Here is a 16,831-nt window from a genome sequence, read left to right as displayed (position 1 = left end):
GAATTTAGCCCTGTTTTTTAACTTAAGTAAGATTATTTGATTTCAGCCCAAAGGCATAGTGGATTTCAAGTGTGGCCTCAGTATAATTATTTATTACTGAATATGTTTTTAAGGTATAAGGTTAATACACCCATCCACTATATCATATTTCCAAGATTTGAAACTTGCAAATGATGATGAAATACCTTTTAAAGATAGTTCTAGCTTTCTAGGAATAAATTTGAAAACTGTGAAATAGTGTTGTAGATGTTGGTTCTATTGTAACAATATACATTATTTTGCTGGATGAACTTGTATTGGGAAAATCTGCACTTTGAATTAGGTATATTCAAATAAATTGTAATAAAACTATATTTTAGGGTGTCTTTCTCTACGGTATAGTACTTTTAAGTTGGCAGAAGTCCTTTACTATTCATCAGTGTGCTAATGTGATTACTTTTAGAGAAGACAGATGCTTGGATCTTCTCCTAGGACTTTCAGAAATGCTTATTTGGCGTCAAAGGGATCATAAATCTATTATATGTGATTAAAATAAAGACACAAGTGGACTGATATATAGGCTTGTGATTTGGATGTTCACAGCTGTATCTAAGGATCTGCCTATAAGCTGCCAAAAGAGCTATTCAATTTAGTCATGTAAGTTTAAAAAAGGCAATTTAGTGCAAATTCTTAGTTATGCTATTTGGTGATAGAAAAAGCAAGATAATATTTGGTTAGCTGAATGGGTATTTTTAATTTCTTTTTACATTTCAGTTGTGTTTTCTGAGCTATTATATATTTTTTATTGCCTGATTATGAGTTGAGCTGAGATCTAGCAGAAATATTCAAGAAAGACTGCAGCAAAATTATACTTTAGCATTTTAAACATTTATAGCATTTTAGAATAAATGAAGAGCAGCATTGATAAAAACTAAATGTCCCTTTATTAATAAGAGCTGAGTACTATATGCCAGGTAATGTATTAAATTGTTAATATATACTTTCAAATTTAATCCTTCAAACAATATTATGAGGTAGATATTATTTTATGGATGAGTAAAACTGAATCTCAGAGGTTAAAGGAGATCAGTCAAGTTGCAGAACTAGTAAGGAAGTTGAGCCCAAGCTCTCTAGTTCTAGGGCCTCTGTTTGACCTGGTCAACTTCACAGTGCCTCCATTTGCTAATGTGAACACGTTATTAGGTAATTTATTTCAGGAAATGGTTAAAAATGTTTGCAGATGTTACTACAACTTTGATGAGAATTTAACTTTTGTTAATAGCATGTAATTTTCTAGATAAGTTTATTAAATTGCATTCTAATTTCTCAGTGGTTGATAAAATCATGAACAGCTGGGGAGAAGAGTCTGGTTTTTATTCTAACCCCTTATTTATTTTTAATGACAGTAAATACAATAAAAATTGCATGGTCTTTTGAATTTCACATATGGATTTAATTCTTTTTAATTTATTTAAACCTTGAAATAATTGTTTTTGGATGGACATCTCTTAATATTATTTCTTTTTACAGATCGGTCAAAGGAAACAAGTGATATACCTCAGATTTTATGGTGAGTAAATTATGGAGTTGTTTATTTGTTTTCCCTTTGCTTATTTCACTAAAATTCTTATGTTTTTGAAAAAATGTTAAAAATTCACTAGGGATTCCTAAGGTTTATGAAACAATATTTTCAAAGTAAAGAATCTTCTATTTAAATAATTAACAAGCTTAATTAATAAGCTGTCTTAATATACATATATACATATATATGCACATTTATAGGTATTTTATGTATTGCAAACATATAGTTTACATATATGGTGTATATGACATATGTACATATATTATGTGTATATAATATACATATATATTTATATATATATTTGTGACCTGCTTTGAGAGTGCTTTCCCTCTCTCTTTCTCTTTCTCTCTCCCTATACACATGCACACACACATGCATGCACACGTACATATATATACATATGGATCTTTCAAAGCACATCTTAGTGGTTTATACCACTAATGGCACTTGTAGCCATTTTAGTGATGAGTACATTAGAATCATATTGTTTGCGTGTTTAATTTAGTTACTTTTAGCAGTGTCTTCAGGGTCATGATATGGACTGTTCACTTTCTCATCTTCCTTTCTTGACTGTGACAAATCAAAAAATTGACCCAAAGAGTGAAATGAGGCAAATTATTACATCAGCTTTATTGCTGATAAGGTTGAATTGTAGAGTGTGGTAGGTAGCATAAGGTTCTCTTTTAATACAACAAGCCTGTAGAGTGGGGCTGACCCTGTTCTTCATGGAGTGTTAGACACAGAAGTTGAGATGGAGTTGAGACCTAGGTGGGTCTACTAAGAGAGGTGCATTTTATGTGCCCAGGGTCTAGGGGCTGTGAGAACAAGTTCAACTGCACGTGGGCCCAAAAGGCCATAAACAAGAGCATTGTCTCTGCAGAATTCACTGGTAGCAGGTGCCAATCATTGCTTACTCTCTTGGGGAGGGGTGAGTTATAGGATAAAGATAAATGTAGATACTTTTCCCCAGAATATGGAATTATTGGTAAATTCCTTTTAGGGATCCCAATGGAAATGTGGTATGATCTGGGTCCTCGTGTATCCCCTTGCTGTATCTTCTTAAATCACTGCTACATAGAATCTGAGCCCCAAATCCTATCCCTGTTTTACTTTTCACATTAAATTATACTTAGTTATACATCCCAAAATACCTTAGTAGAGACTGTGTAGGTGACCCATGATGATATAAATATCACAAATACAATGCCAGCAACATAAAAATCAATATGAAACTCTTCTCTTTCTTAAATTTCTGGGTGTAAATTAAACCCACAGATAAACAGTCTTGAATTATAGTCTAAATATTAAAATTTTCATCCTTTATAACAATCCTGCCCCAATATTATTTGCAACAATATAAACCCGAGATCTTAAGTTTTTTTTTTTTTTTTCTCTGTGTCTGCCTGCTTTATGACAGACAACAGAGTATAGCCCCAATAGGGCATCTTTTTTACAAATAAGAATAATGCGTTCCAGAAATAGTCAATTTTGACAGGTTTGCAAGCCAGTAGATAGTGTCAGCCTTTTAGAGTCTGTTACTCCCTGAGTGTCTAATGGTTTACAGCTTGAAGCAAGCATCTCTGAACATTTGTACAAAGGCAGTTACTCCCTTTACAACTTGCAGCAATTTTTATAATTCCTCTTCCCTATTCAAGTGAAGAATCAATTCATATTAGAATCATCTAAGCAGTTTTTAAAATTTACATGTCGGGGCAGCTGGGTGGCTCAGTTGTTTAGGCATCTGCTTTTTTTTTTTTTTAATTTCTTTTCAGCATAACAGAATTCATTGTTTATGCACCACACCCAGTGCTCCATGCCATTCGTGCCCTCCATAACACCCACCACCTGGCTCCCCCAACCTCCCACCTCCCGCCCCTTCAAAACCCTCAGATTGTTTTTCAGAGTCCATAGTCTCTCATGGTTCATCTCCCCTTCCAATTTCCCCCAACTCCCTTCTCCTCTCCATCATCTGCTTTTGCCTCAGGTCAAGATCCGAGAGTCCTGGGTGGAGTCCTGTATAAGGCTCCCTGCTCAGTGGGGAGTCTGCTGCTCCTTCTGCCTCTCCCAGCTGCTGCTCAAGCTCTCTCTTTCTCTCTCTCTTTCTCTGTCTCTCAAATAAAAATCTACATGTCTGGGTCTCACTTCAGATAAATTAAGTCAGAATCTCTAGGGGTGGGTCACAGGCATCAGTATATTTTAAAGTACCTTGAGTTAAAATCCATTGAGAAAATAGAGGGTAACCATTTTATAATAGAATCTCTATTCCTTACCTCAGAAAGGTGGCCTGTGTTTTCTTTTTTTCTTGGCCAGTTTATAGTCATTCCCCATGTAGCTCAACAGTGACTTTATATTCTGGGAAAGAGGACCTACAGAACTTGACAGTCCCAGATATGTTGTAATAACAGGCTTAAGAATCTTCCTCATATCTCAGTTTATGCTTTGCACAATGGATAATCTTATTTTTAATCTCATTATTTCCCAAACTGGTAGGTTGCCTATGTTTGGGTTGGTTTTCTCATATGAATTGTCAGTATCCTTGAGAAGCACTCTCCCTAACATTAATCATTATACTTTTGAATGGGCCACACATCCCTATTGTAGCCTACTATGTCTTGAGGGTTTTTGTACAGGGCCTGTTCCATATCATGTGGTGTACTTCTGTCTCAACATTCTGGGAATCTTAATGATACCACTGCTGAAGTATGATAGGCAGGTAAATGTGTGTGACCACTGATTATTTTTTCAAGTGTATATGATGCTGATTAGTATCTCTGCTTAGGCTTCTAGCAGGTCAGCATATATAACATTATAGGCCATCTCTTTTCTACAATTATGGAAGCTGCATTAGCAACTGAATTCAATAATTTGTGTTTGAAAACCCAGTTAACATTTATATAAATTCTTGGACCACTGATAAATAGGATCAAGTAAGTAGATAGTAACAAGAGGATTTTTTTTTTTAACCTTTCTATGTCAACAGAAGCCAGTAGCTAAAGCTGGAGTTCACAGCATTCCATAGATATGTGGCACAATGATGCAAAAAGGGATGCATCACATCAGCATTAGCTCATGGGGGGGAAAAATATATATGTATACACATGTGTATATACATATGTATATATGTATATACATATATACATGTGTGTATACATATATATGTATGTATATATATACACACACATACACACATATATGTATATACATATATATAGACTATATAATACACAGATGAAATCAGTGATTCCCCAGGAATGAGAAATAAGACATCTCTGCCATACAGTGTTACTAATGTACAGTAACAGTCAGGTAACAGTGACTACAATCCTTCCCTGCTTTCTGAGTTCATGCCCCTTTGCAATATGATTTTGCAGCATCTTTTAGCTAGAGATGGATTCTGTTTCCCTTCCTCTTGAATTTAGATAGTAGTATGGCTTGTCTTCAAACAGTAGGTATTCAGCAGAAACATGTGCCTGTCTGAGACCAAGTCTTAAGAAGTCTTGTATGATTCCCCTTAGTCCCTGGGACCCTGCTTGTGCCCTGTGGCCTGGAGCAGGCAAGCCTACTGTGGATGAGAGACTGCCTCGATCGGAATAGTGGCAGTCAGTTTTCCCAGCAGAGAACAAAGACATGTTGAAGAGCCTAGATGATGTCACAGCCATGCCTCCAGACTATAGTGGATGCAGGAGAGAGGGCACCCAGCTAAGCTAAGAAGAGTTGCCCGGACTAGTTCCACCTAAATTGCTGACCTACGGAATTGTGGCCAAATAGATGGTTGTTGTTCCAAGTCGACAAACATGTGCTTTGTTAGGCAGTAGTAGCTAACGCTGTCATATTTGGGTAATGTTACTGTCATAGTATGTGGAGTTGGGTTAAGACCTAGGGACATTCATGTCCTGTTAAGTTTACTCTGGCACTGGCATTTTTAAGTACAAATATCCTCATTTGGATCACAGCTCTGTCCTCTCCTAGGTTACCTATCATGCAGAGGAAAGCAAAGTGCTCCAGTTTCTTTCCAAACTCTTTGTTTGTTAAAACCTAACTGGTAACAATTTTGTAGCTCCTGTGAGAGGATTGATGTCCTCAGGGCCTCTTGATAAATGATACCCAGAGCTGGCATTCCTGGTGGCTTTCTTTTTCCTAATAGCTACAATTTCCCAAATAGCAAAGGCATTTTATATAATATAATTTGTTTACATACATGCACGTGTGCATGCACACACGCACACACACACTCACACTGATAGGACACTGAGGTTTTTGGAAAGCCGAGTAATAGCCAGCATACCACTGTTTTCAGATGAGTTGCTATGTTGGAATTTTAGCAAGAGTGATAAATATGAAATAATAAGAATATGAATAATAAAAATATTATTTAGAAGGAGGAGGAAGAAGAGAGAACTTGATAGAGAAGCAGGAAGAGGAGGACAGCATCCATGTAAACAGAACTCTCCCTAGAATGCTCGTTCCCAGTCCCCAGCTGGCTCACCCAGTACTGCACTTGAGATCCCCTCGTTTTTAAGGGAGCTAACACTTTCTATCACTGGTTCTTACAGAGATATAGGGAAATTATGACATTAAAAAGTATTTTCTAAGTATGGATTTTGTGTATTTGCTGTAACTATAACCTGAATGTCCAACCAGGTGCCTAATGTTCTCATGGAAGTAAATATAAACATAACTGATATGCTAATCTGCTTATAAGTTGACATGGATTTTGGCACAGGAGTTGTGATAAAAAGTTGTAATCTAAAAAAAAAAAAAAAAGTTGTAATCTAGAATTCTCAAAATAAAGTCTCCCATGTTGAGAGAGATTTAGGACATTTTTGAAATATGAACTTCCTGGGTCTACATTGCACTATGGTTACCATTTTGAGCAAAATTCGGGGGTATTTAAAAATTGTTGCAGTTAGCTGGAGTTCCTAGGTATTTTGTGTGTCTTTGGTGGTAAAAGCAATGAATAGATTTTCTCAACAATTTGAAAAGGCACATAATTTCTCCACTTGGAAACTTGTATCCTGTTTCTCACTAGGACTTAAGATAAATGATTGTCACAATCTTTTCTTTTAGCACAGACACTCAAAGCTCAGTATTTATTATATAGTCTAGGAAGAGGGTAGATATACGGTGGCTGCAGGGGACCGTACAGTTGCTGACTCTAATTCTTATCATGGTGGCACTACTAAACTGCCTTATCTCCTACCAGGTACATGCAAGGGTATTAATTCATGCAAGGTGATTAATTCTGTCAGTAGGAGGGGAAGTGGGGAAGTTTCTAAGAATGTTGTACAGAGGAGGTAGTGGTTGGAATAAACTTGGGTGGACAAGATTTTGTGGGGCAGAGAATGGGGAAAGGATGTTTGAGATAAAGGTAATAAGGTGAGTAAAACTTCAGAGGGAAAAAAAGTGTGGTATGGCTTGCTTACAGAATCTAAATAATCTGTGTATTTGTAGAGTGGGGCCTGTGACGGAGAGTGAGAGGGAGCTGAACAGATAAGTGTGCATCCCAATTTAAACACGTTTGCTAAAGATTAGCCTTATCCTCTAAGGAATGAGGAATTTTCCTGGTTTAGAATCACAGGGGGAAATGAAAGATAAATACTAGGCAGAATGGAGGACAGACTGAAGCAGGCAGAGAAATAGTGAAGGCTTTGACTTAGTTTCTTAATCTTAAAATTAATAGAAAAAACTCCCAAGAGAATAAGACTATAATATGATCTAAATTTTTATTTTATTTGCATCTGTCACAAAACAATTGACATTTTAGTCCATGATAATGGTGAAAATAGCAATAGCCACTTACAGGTTTTCCTAATTTATCTTTTGATTTCATATTTTCCTTATCCTCTTTCTTTCTTCTGCATAGTGAGTGGGTATACTTTAAAATATGTGTCTTTTTGCTTAATTTTGTCTTATTGCAATAATTGTGATTTGATATTTAATGACTAATAAATTGCATAACGTCTACCTGATAATAAAATCTGTGTTATAATCATAGTCTATAAATCTTACAATCTTGAAATTTCTTGGAAAAGTAAATAGAAATAAAGAATTGAAAATCTGATCATGTTGTACTGGGTTATCACTGTGCTCTTCATATTCAAAACAGGGTCTGTTTATGTGACACAGTATCTGGAATGTTTCCTGTAGATCACATGAGAGAAGTGTTGCATCTCCAACTCATTTAAAACTAATAAAATTTCTTTTTATATAATGTTCTTTGTATCAGTGCATCCTATATCAATTTTCAGGTACAGCGTCACCACTGAAAAAACCCAGGGAAGAAAAATCCTTGGTGAAATACCACATATGAAATAAGCCCAGTTTTAGAAAAATTTTAAGGATGACTGAAAATATAGGCCAATTAATCAAATTGTCCAATTTGGGCAGTAAAGATGAAATATAGGGTATTGCAATAAATCTCTCATGGATCTGTGATAGTCCAATTAGGTTAGGCTGATCAGATATTTGGAAGATGATGTACTACCCATTGATTTTCTTTGCTAGAGGAATGGCATCTCAACCATTCATATCTCCCAAAACTTGACAGCTAATTATTATCAGTTTTGTTTATTTGATCCATATTTTCCTCTTCCTTTTAATAAAGCAAACTCTGCTGAAATATTGATTACTGGTGATGGCCTTTAAGCTGAATTTGAGACATCTGATTGTTTGCTGGAGGAACTTGATGCAAAGGTCTGAAGGGTGAATGCACATCCCAGATAAAGGGGAACTGTGTGAGCCCTGCCAGGGCTTTATTAGGTGTGGGATTCAAAATACATGCACAAAGTTGTAGGTAGAAGACAAGGTGAGAACTATGGGCATGGAATGCCAAACAGTTGGAAGAAGGAAAATGAAGATGGCTGAGGAAGAAGCTTAAATGTTATCTTCTTGGCCTAACTTGATAGGATGGGCTTAATGGGCAAGGCCAGGCAGGGATCACATAAATTACAAAGCAGTGGATTAACTGTAGTAGTTGATCTAGGGAAATGATCTTGTCCTCTGTCTCTGTTTCAGCCAGCATACCGTGATGAGTGATGCTTGCCTTTCTCTTTCTTCCTCCCATTAAAAAGAATAGGTTCTCTACTCTTACTTTTTCGTTAACCACTGCCCAATTCCCAGTTCCCACTGGGAGGACAAGTGTATTCAGTGTATCTGTTGTATAGTAGTCACAGCTTCACTGTCTTTAAATCATGAAGTACATCCGAGTAGAGGGTGATAAAATGTGAATGAACACAAAATAATTGTAATACTGTTCAGTGGTCAGAAGGCATGATCTAGGTCTGCATATTGTAATGTAAATAGAGCTCCAAATATTATGCTGAAAAAACCGAGAAGAATCATCTGTGCACATTATAAATGTATAAATTATAAGTACTACAGGTGTATATACAGGTAAATTAATTTACAGAAGATAGCTTAGAAGGACATACATTAAGTATGTCAGTGTAGGTGCCTGTGAGGGAAGAGGAACAATATTTGGGGATGGAGGATGAAGGGAATATGAGGAAACATGAACAGACAGCTATGCACAGACCAATAATAATAGAGTGTCATGGAATGAGAAGTGAAAATCAAATCACTTTGTTACAGCTGCTGTCCAAATTGAATGAATAAATAAATGAATGAATAAATAACATTAAAATCAGTTAATGAAAGTCTGCAGTCTCTGCTTGTTTTTTTTTTTTCCCCCCTCCCCTATAATTTGGCTAATCAGTGAATTTTATGAAGAGAAGCTGTTTTTGTTTGGCACTTTCTCAAATTTATTCAGTATGATTATCAAGGAGAATTCAGATAACACGTTGGATTTGGAATGTCTTTAGTGATGTTTGAGTGAATTCTCTCCAGGATATCCATGGGAGGACACTGAGGACAGAAACTGGGATTGCACAAGGTAAAGCCAATGACACAAAAGGGAACCTGTATCATGCTGCTCACACAGCTGGGTACAATGCTAGTAGCAGCATTCATCACTCCTCACTTCTGGTGGCTGTTGGCAGAGGGAGAAACATAGTTCCAAGAAGTAAGAAGTCTCTGGAGAGAGACTTCTCGATATTTTAAACCATCAACAAAAAAACTGACTGTTTTATTAGCCTCTGTTAATAATTAAACACTCCTTATGCACTTAGGTGGCAATGAAGGAAGAATTTTGGCTGAGTTAATTGATAACCTTAAATAATAAAATTACAAATGCAAAAACCAAAGGAGAAAGAAGCCGCAAATCTGAGAGGTCCTGAGGAGAGGTTGAAAGCAGCTGAATTTGAAACTTGAGGGATTTGGAGCCCCACTCTATCATTAAGTCCCTTCCTCAGCAAGGTGGGTATGCTAAATACCTTCAGAAGACCCTGGAGGATTTTAGGGTCCTAGCTGTTAAGATCAAGTTTCTAGATGGAAACCATGTTCTCTTAGTAGGAACTTGTTAGTGAATGTAATTTATGCTAAGAGCTAAAAGACTAAAAAGCATATGTCTGTATCTGATTTCTGAGCATAACTACAAAAATGTGGCTGGCAAATTGACATCTGTGAAGTAGGCAAACTTTTCATAAAAAATAGTTTCATAAAATATTATAGTGGTTGTAATATTTAAGATAATTATGGCTTTAAAGATTATTTAATGAAGCTAGAGGAAAAAATTATGGAAATATCAGATAGCTATTATAGTACTAGAGCCAGAAATAATAATGTTATTATTATAAATCTCCATTTATTTTACATGATCTTTCCTTATGTCATATTATTTAACCTTACAACAATTCTCTAAGGGAAAGCGATTTGATAGTATTCCATTAAGAATCGAAGACACTGAGGTTTTGCATGCTTCCTTTAAACAAGTCATATCATTCAAAATGTTTGAAGAATACCGAGTTAGGGGATTTTTTTCCCAGCTCTGACATGGGCCTAAATTTCTTTCATTGTAGAATAATAGGCTTAGTAGTAATAGCTCAGGTCTGTCCTGGTATAAAAACTCCACTGTATCCACCCTTGTTTTGAAATGTAAAAAGTGTCAGGTCCTATGATAACTAGTACAAACCGTAGAGGGGTTATGATTTAGTATAATGTGGTCAATATCTGATATATTTCATTAGGAATTTTGGCCATGAGTACTAGAATAATAAGATTTTAAGTCTTTTCTAATAGCATACAAATGTGTACTTTCAAAGAATGGGCGCTGAAGTATAAAATTGCAAGTATTGCCACTGCACATACAGCAATGGAGATGACATTATCGTATCATTTATGTCTGGAATGATAGTTTCTTGTCTAAACGTGTGAACAATTCAAGCTACTCACAGTGTATGATGTAGACAATTGCGTAATTATCAGGACATGTGAACACACTGAGGCACCATTTAATGCTTGATGTGTCTTTCCAAATATGCACAGTGTACTCCTTGGTACTACTTTTATGATGTATGACAAATATTCCCAAGGCCAAGTGATTGATTTCCTAGTAATAGGGAAATTTTTTCTCATCTTGCTTTGGAAAACTTCTAGCTGAGCCCAGACTGACAGGCTTCGGCCTCGGCTCTGAGCAGGCCACGTTGGTCTTGGCTTCGGCCTTCTGGACAGAGGCTGTGGTACCAGCTATCCCTCAGCTACTCTATGTATCTGAACTTTCAGAGAATGTAGCACATTTGGCTATTTCATGGCCTCTATTGAAATTATGCTTCAGTCTATTTGTTTGTTTTGGTGTAGACTCTTGACTTCCCTGGTTCATCTGCTCACTTCTGTTCAAGCCTTTAGAACTTGACCAGACCCTCTGTGAATATCCCTATCTTTTCCTCTGTGTGAAATTTGATTATGGTTTTCAGATTTCAAAATAAAGCTAACAAACCAGTTCTGCACATGAAAATCAATTTGTATTATCTTTAAAAAATTTCTTAGCCTTATTTATTTATTTATTCTTAGCCATCTCTGAAAGATGTACCTCTCAGAGGTGAAGTGGAATAGCATATGTTGACCAAAATAGAGAAAGGAAAAAAATAAATGGCTTGAATAAAATATACTGCAGCATAGAGATAAGAGAATATGTATAGAAAATAGTCTGTCATTCACTTATAAAAAAAATCTATAGCCTTTAGGCTGAGATCTATAGAGAAAAGAAAAGCAGAAGAGAAAAGGAGATTCAGCTGCAAAATATATGTTATAGTGTCATCGCTAAACTGAGAAACTTTGTAAGATTATGATATAAATGTTACTGTATCAGTTGAGAGTCAAATTTCTGTTGCCCATATACTATTGAAGGCCTGAAACTTCACCACTGTATCCACTGCATAGTGCCTCCTTAATTCTGATCCCCTGGGAGGCATTGATAAAATGACACAGGTAAAAATAGACTCAAGCTCCAGGTGCTACACCAGAGCTAGAACTTGTCTTAATGACAACAGCATCCGCTTAGCAGTGGAGCCGAATTGCTTGAGTGCTGCTCTAAGACAACAAAATAGGTGAGTGGTTATAGTGGCAGATCAGAAGAGTTGGTACAAGTATTTGGGGCTCATGTTCAGTGGTGAAGGTAAAAGGAGCTTGGCAGTCAGTTTTCCAGCACTACAAAGAGGGTCCTTATGTGCCTAGTTCTAATGAGGAAAAATGACTTTTTAGATTTGGGGAGAATTTTCGAAAGTTGTCCAACGTGAAATATGATTAGATCTTTATCACATGAATATGCACTTGACAAAGGAAAACACATTCTCTTGTTATGCACAAAATAATAATGATAATAACTAAAATGTACTGATTTTTTTTTTTTACTACGTGACAGGAGTTATTTTGGGACTTTTTTCCACTTAATTCTGACACGGGTCTGTAAGTTAGCTGTTAATACCAGTCCCATTTTTAAAAAAATTTTTTAAAAAGATTTTGTTTATTTATTTGATAGACAGAGATCACAAGCAGGTAGAGAGGCAGGCAGAGAGCAGGTAGAGAGGCAGGCTTCCTGTCGAGCAGAGAGCCTGATGTGGGGCCAGATCCCAGGACCCCGGGACCATGACCCGAACTGAAGGCAGAGGCTTTAACCCACTGAGCCACCCAGGTGCCCCTACCAGTCCCATTTTATACATGATAAAACTGAGGCACAAAAATGCACAAGGTTAGTGATAGAGCTGGGGTTCAAACCTGAGCATGTCAGCTCCAAATTCTCAATGCTTAACCATCATGCTATTGATACTTTTAAATTTACTAAATATTGAAATACTCTGATCCATAAGATAAAAAGTAATGAACCAAGAGAAAAATGGCAGTAGGAAATAAGCATTTGGATTAGGTCTGTCCAGAAGCATTTCAGAGTCTTGAGAATAGTTAGACCTAAATTGGACATAAATTTCCAAGAAAAATATTTTTTCATTTATGAAAATGAGAGGTTTTATGTAAAGAAAATATATTTAAAGGAAATATTGAGAGCTATGAAATTTTAAGTGGAATACATAAGTGTTGTTCTCACCCATGGCTGGATATTAGACTCATCTGGGGAACTCTAAAAACATAACAGATGCCTGCGTTCCACCCCAGATATTCCTCCTGAATTGGTGCGAGGTGCAGGTTGAGTACTAGGATTTATGAAAGGCCCAGGTGGTGTCCACTGCAAAAGTAAAAGGCTTGACTTGAGGGTGGCTTCACGGTAAGCCTAAGTACTCAGGATGGAATCAGGGTGACCTGAGTTTGAGATCACAAATCTACATGTAAACGGTGTTATTTGGGGAGATTCACTTTTCCTTTCTGAGATTCAGTCTCCCCATGTATACAGTGGGGATAATAATAGTACTTAATTTTGAATTTGTAGAATGCACGCAAATCTCTCGGCAATGCATACATGTCTCTTAGCGTGGTGCTCAGCATGTCATGATCACTCAGTAAAGACTGAAGGCAGATCATAGGTGAGATTTTTATCCCTAAATTATGAGACAGTGACATGGAAAAACAGTTAGACAGAGCTATTCTTTATTGAGTTTAATGCTTTAATTGATAACCTCTACGAATGTTGAATGATATATATCATATCTATGTAATATATTATCTGTCCATCTGTCTATTAATCACTAGCAAACTATATAGCTTCTTTAGAGTGGAAGTTCATCCTCATTTTCTTGGAATTATCTTATATTACAGGACGTAGTAGAGAGTCAGAAGACATGTAAAAGTAAAGAAGGCAGCTTTAAAGAATTCTTTTCCAGTCTCCCCTAACCCTACTCCCTGCTGAGAATCATAACCTCTAATGTCCTAGTCTTCTGGGATCTCTCTCTGCCTTATCTCAATCTTGCTTATTGAATATGCCTTAAAAAATCCAAGGCCATCTTTTTGACTGTCCTGAGCAGATATTTAATTTGGTAACATGTTAGTCACATTGAATATTGTTCTAAAAGGCATAGAACCATGAGTCATTCTTTCTGTGAGGTCTTGTACTGACTCTTGACTCAGAGGCAACATCTGCTTTTCTGATTCTGCTTAATTCCCCATTTCCTGATTCATAACCATGACCATGTGAAAGCTTCAGGTTTTTGACTGCCATAAGCTACTGTTCCCAAGTAATGGCAGATGAGCAAGTGCTTTAGGACACATAACTCAAGAATGCCTACTTACGAGTTACTGCAAATATCTTGGCTATTAACATTTTTCATTGGGCCAGATAAATTTAAGAATGTCCCACTTCATTGTATTAGACTTAAGCAAGTCTGATTAAAGTGGGCATATGTCCTTTTTTATTAATTACTATGAAAAAACTACAGTAAAGATGATGCTTTACGTCTGGCAATAGAGGAACCATTTTTAAAGGTCTATATATCCTTAATTTAAAAATTCATAATTGTTAAGTTCTTTAAAGAAATTGATTAAGTTGTTATATATGACCATATTGCATGCATTCTATGTGTACTAGTTAAATTAAACAACATAACAAACTTGTGAGGTTGATGCTCTTCCTATCTCTAGTTTACAGCTAAAGAAACCTAGAGCATTTAATTAGAAAGTGGTGGAGAAAAAATTTAAATGTAAGCAGTCTGGCTCCAGAAAATGGGCTCTTTAATTTTATACCCTATTACTAACAGCAAAGGTTTACAAACACAGTAATGCCCTAACAGTATGAAACATATTCTTTTTATTTTTTTCCTAGCATTTAATCAATGTCAAATGATAATATTAGGTATTAGGTTCATTTTTTTTTTTTAATTTAAGTCTTTATTTAAGTCTGTTGCAAAAGGTCCTGATCTTGAAGTTATCCATCATGAAAGTTTTCTTTTTTAGTTTTCCAAATAGGCAATCTGGTGCTCACTTCGGCAGCACATATACTAAAATTGGAACAATACAGAGAAGATTAACATGGCTTCTGTGCAAGGATGACATGCAAATTCGTGAAGCATTCCATATTAAAAAAAAAAAGGGCAATCTGAGACGATTATCCTCTGATATAACATAGTTCGTCTGGAACTCCACTTTCCTTCTGAAAGTCATTTCCCATGGGCAGATTTTTCCTGTTAGATAATTTTTTCAGTAGTTACTCAAAATCCGACATCCTTTCTCATTGCATTTTAAAAGCTAAAATCCTGGATTTTTGTAATTTCTTTTGCAGTAAATTACTGAAATTGGAGCTAGTGATAAATACATTTATGAGAAGCTTTTAAAGACTCCAACTAATTTCTCACATAAAAACATCCTAAATAGAGTAACTCCTGTTCAGCTTGGAACCCTCTTTGTTGGTAGGTAATTATAACCTAAATATCACCAATCCTAAACTATTTATAGACAGAAAAGGAAATTGCGTTAATCTTAAGAGCTTAAATGTCTAGTCTTACCAACTTCATGAGCAGAAATTTCATGAAGCTCCTCTGGTTTTTCTGCGGGACCAGAGGGGCGTCCTTACGGGCATTCACACACCTGCCTTCTGCAGTACAAGATGCAGTCCATCAACTCCTTTCCTTCCTGATCTGACTCTCTGTGAAGCTTCTAGAAGTGTAACACCAGTATGGTTGGTGGCAAAGTGCCTACTGAGAATGTTATAAGAACATCAATGTGCACATCAAGGATACTGTCCAACGCTGTCCCTCCTTGTAGGGCTAGAGATGTGTTGAGTTCTTTGCAGAAGAGGAGGAATTACACTCTTTCCAAGTCTGCTTTGCCTTGTTTCACCTCAGTCTAGAAACAGCAATAATTCTACTCTGTGTCTCTTAGAAATAGCAGCCTCTTTCCTGGTCCTATGCCATTTTTCATAGAGGGCTTAAAACTTGTCCAAGTGATTGGACAGAGAGCAGATGCCCTATAATAATATCTATTTCTTTCCATCAGTTTTCTCTCCCCTGGGCCCCTTATGAAAACCTAATGTTAAAGCTCCTTTCTCAACCTTCTGTGCAATCCTTACCCCCTTGTCCCTGCATAACCGGAGTGGCAGTTATATAAATCCACTCAGCAGAAACATTTATTCCAGGATTTCCTTCTATTTAATTTTCCATGGCTGAGAGCATTTTGATTTTACCAGATCACGACTATTTCTTTTGGGGAACAATTAGAAAAAGAGAAAAACTGGAAATAGAAATGGGGAATAAAACAGTCAACAGAGTTTAGGAATAGAGGCTCTTGCAATTAAGTCTGGGAGCTATAAAGGTCAACAAGCATGTTAGATTTGTACCCTGAGGTTATCAGAAATCAAATTTATGGTGTTCTGTGGAAAACCCCCTTATAAACAAATGTTTTGGTCTAAAGTCATCCCCAGCTGAGCTGAGATTCTATAACCCCAAATGTTGGGGAGAGCTGCTGAAAAATAGCTTTTAGCATAGCTTAGTATATTACTAAAGATACCTCCATTTTTCCATCTCCAACAAATTACTCATTTTCAGGACAGTGGAGAGACTACAGAGGCTATTAATAACACTAAACCATGTATCAAATAGCCATTAACGTTTGGGTAGAATCTCAGATCCTGGAAAATGAAAACACTTCTAAGCATATATATTTTCTGCAACCAAGATAAAAAAATTAAAAATCTGGGTGAAGGTTTTGGTGAGAGAAAATCTAAGGCTATCATCTAGTGAACAAAAGGATAGTAAACGAATAGGATAGAAATGAATTTTAATGGCTCATTATTAGTAATTTCGGATGTGCAAAACACCTTTTATATTTTACTTTAGTAAAATCTTTTTATTTTAGTGATCATAAAAGTCACCTCTACATCTAACTTTGATGTTCCATATCCTATTTCCCCCAGAGGAAAATGTTTCTCGATGAATAAGACAGGGTCTGCTTTTTCCTTTTTACAGCTCACTTCATATGGTAAAGGCTGGCTATGAGGTT

At 36.3% G+C, this 16,831-nt stretch overlaps 1 non-coding gene across 1 annotated transcript; it reads left to right on the top strand.

The window, feature by feature from the left end:
• Positions 1-14,811: 14,811 nt before the first annotated feature.
• On the top strand, positions 14,812-14,918 carry LOC123394583. The gene has a single exon (XR_006609342.1). It is a non-coding gene; the product is annotated as a U6 spliceosomal RNA (small nuclear RNA).
• The last annotated feature ends 1,913 nt before the right edge of the window (positions 14,919-16,831 follow it).

The sequence above is a fragment of the Mustela putorius genome, unplaced genomic scaffold (genome assembly GCF_011764305.1).
Source record: "Mustela putorius furo isolate JIRA1106 unplaced genomic scaffold, ASM1176430v1.1 tig00003834_pilon_pilon_pilon, whole genome shotgun sequence".
NCBI lineage: Eukaryota > Metazoa > Chordata > Mammalia > Carnivora > Mustelidae > Mustela > Mustela putorius.
Note: the sequence above shows the minus strand (reverse complement) of the source record. Positions and strands in the feature narration are given on the sequence as shown.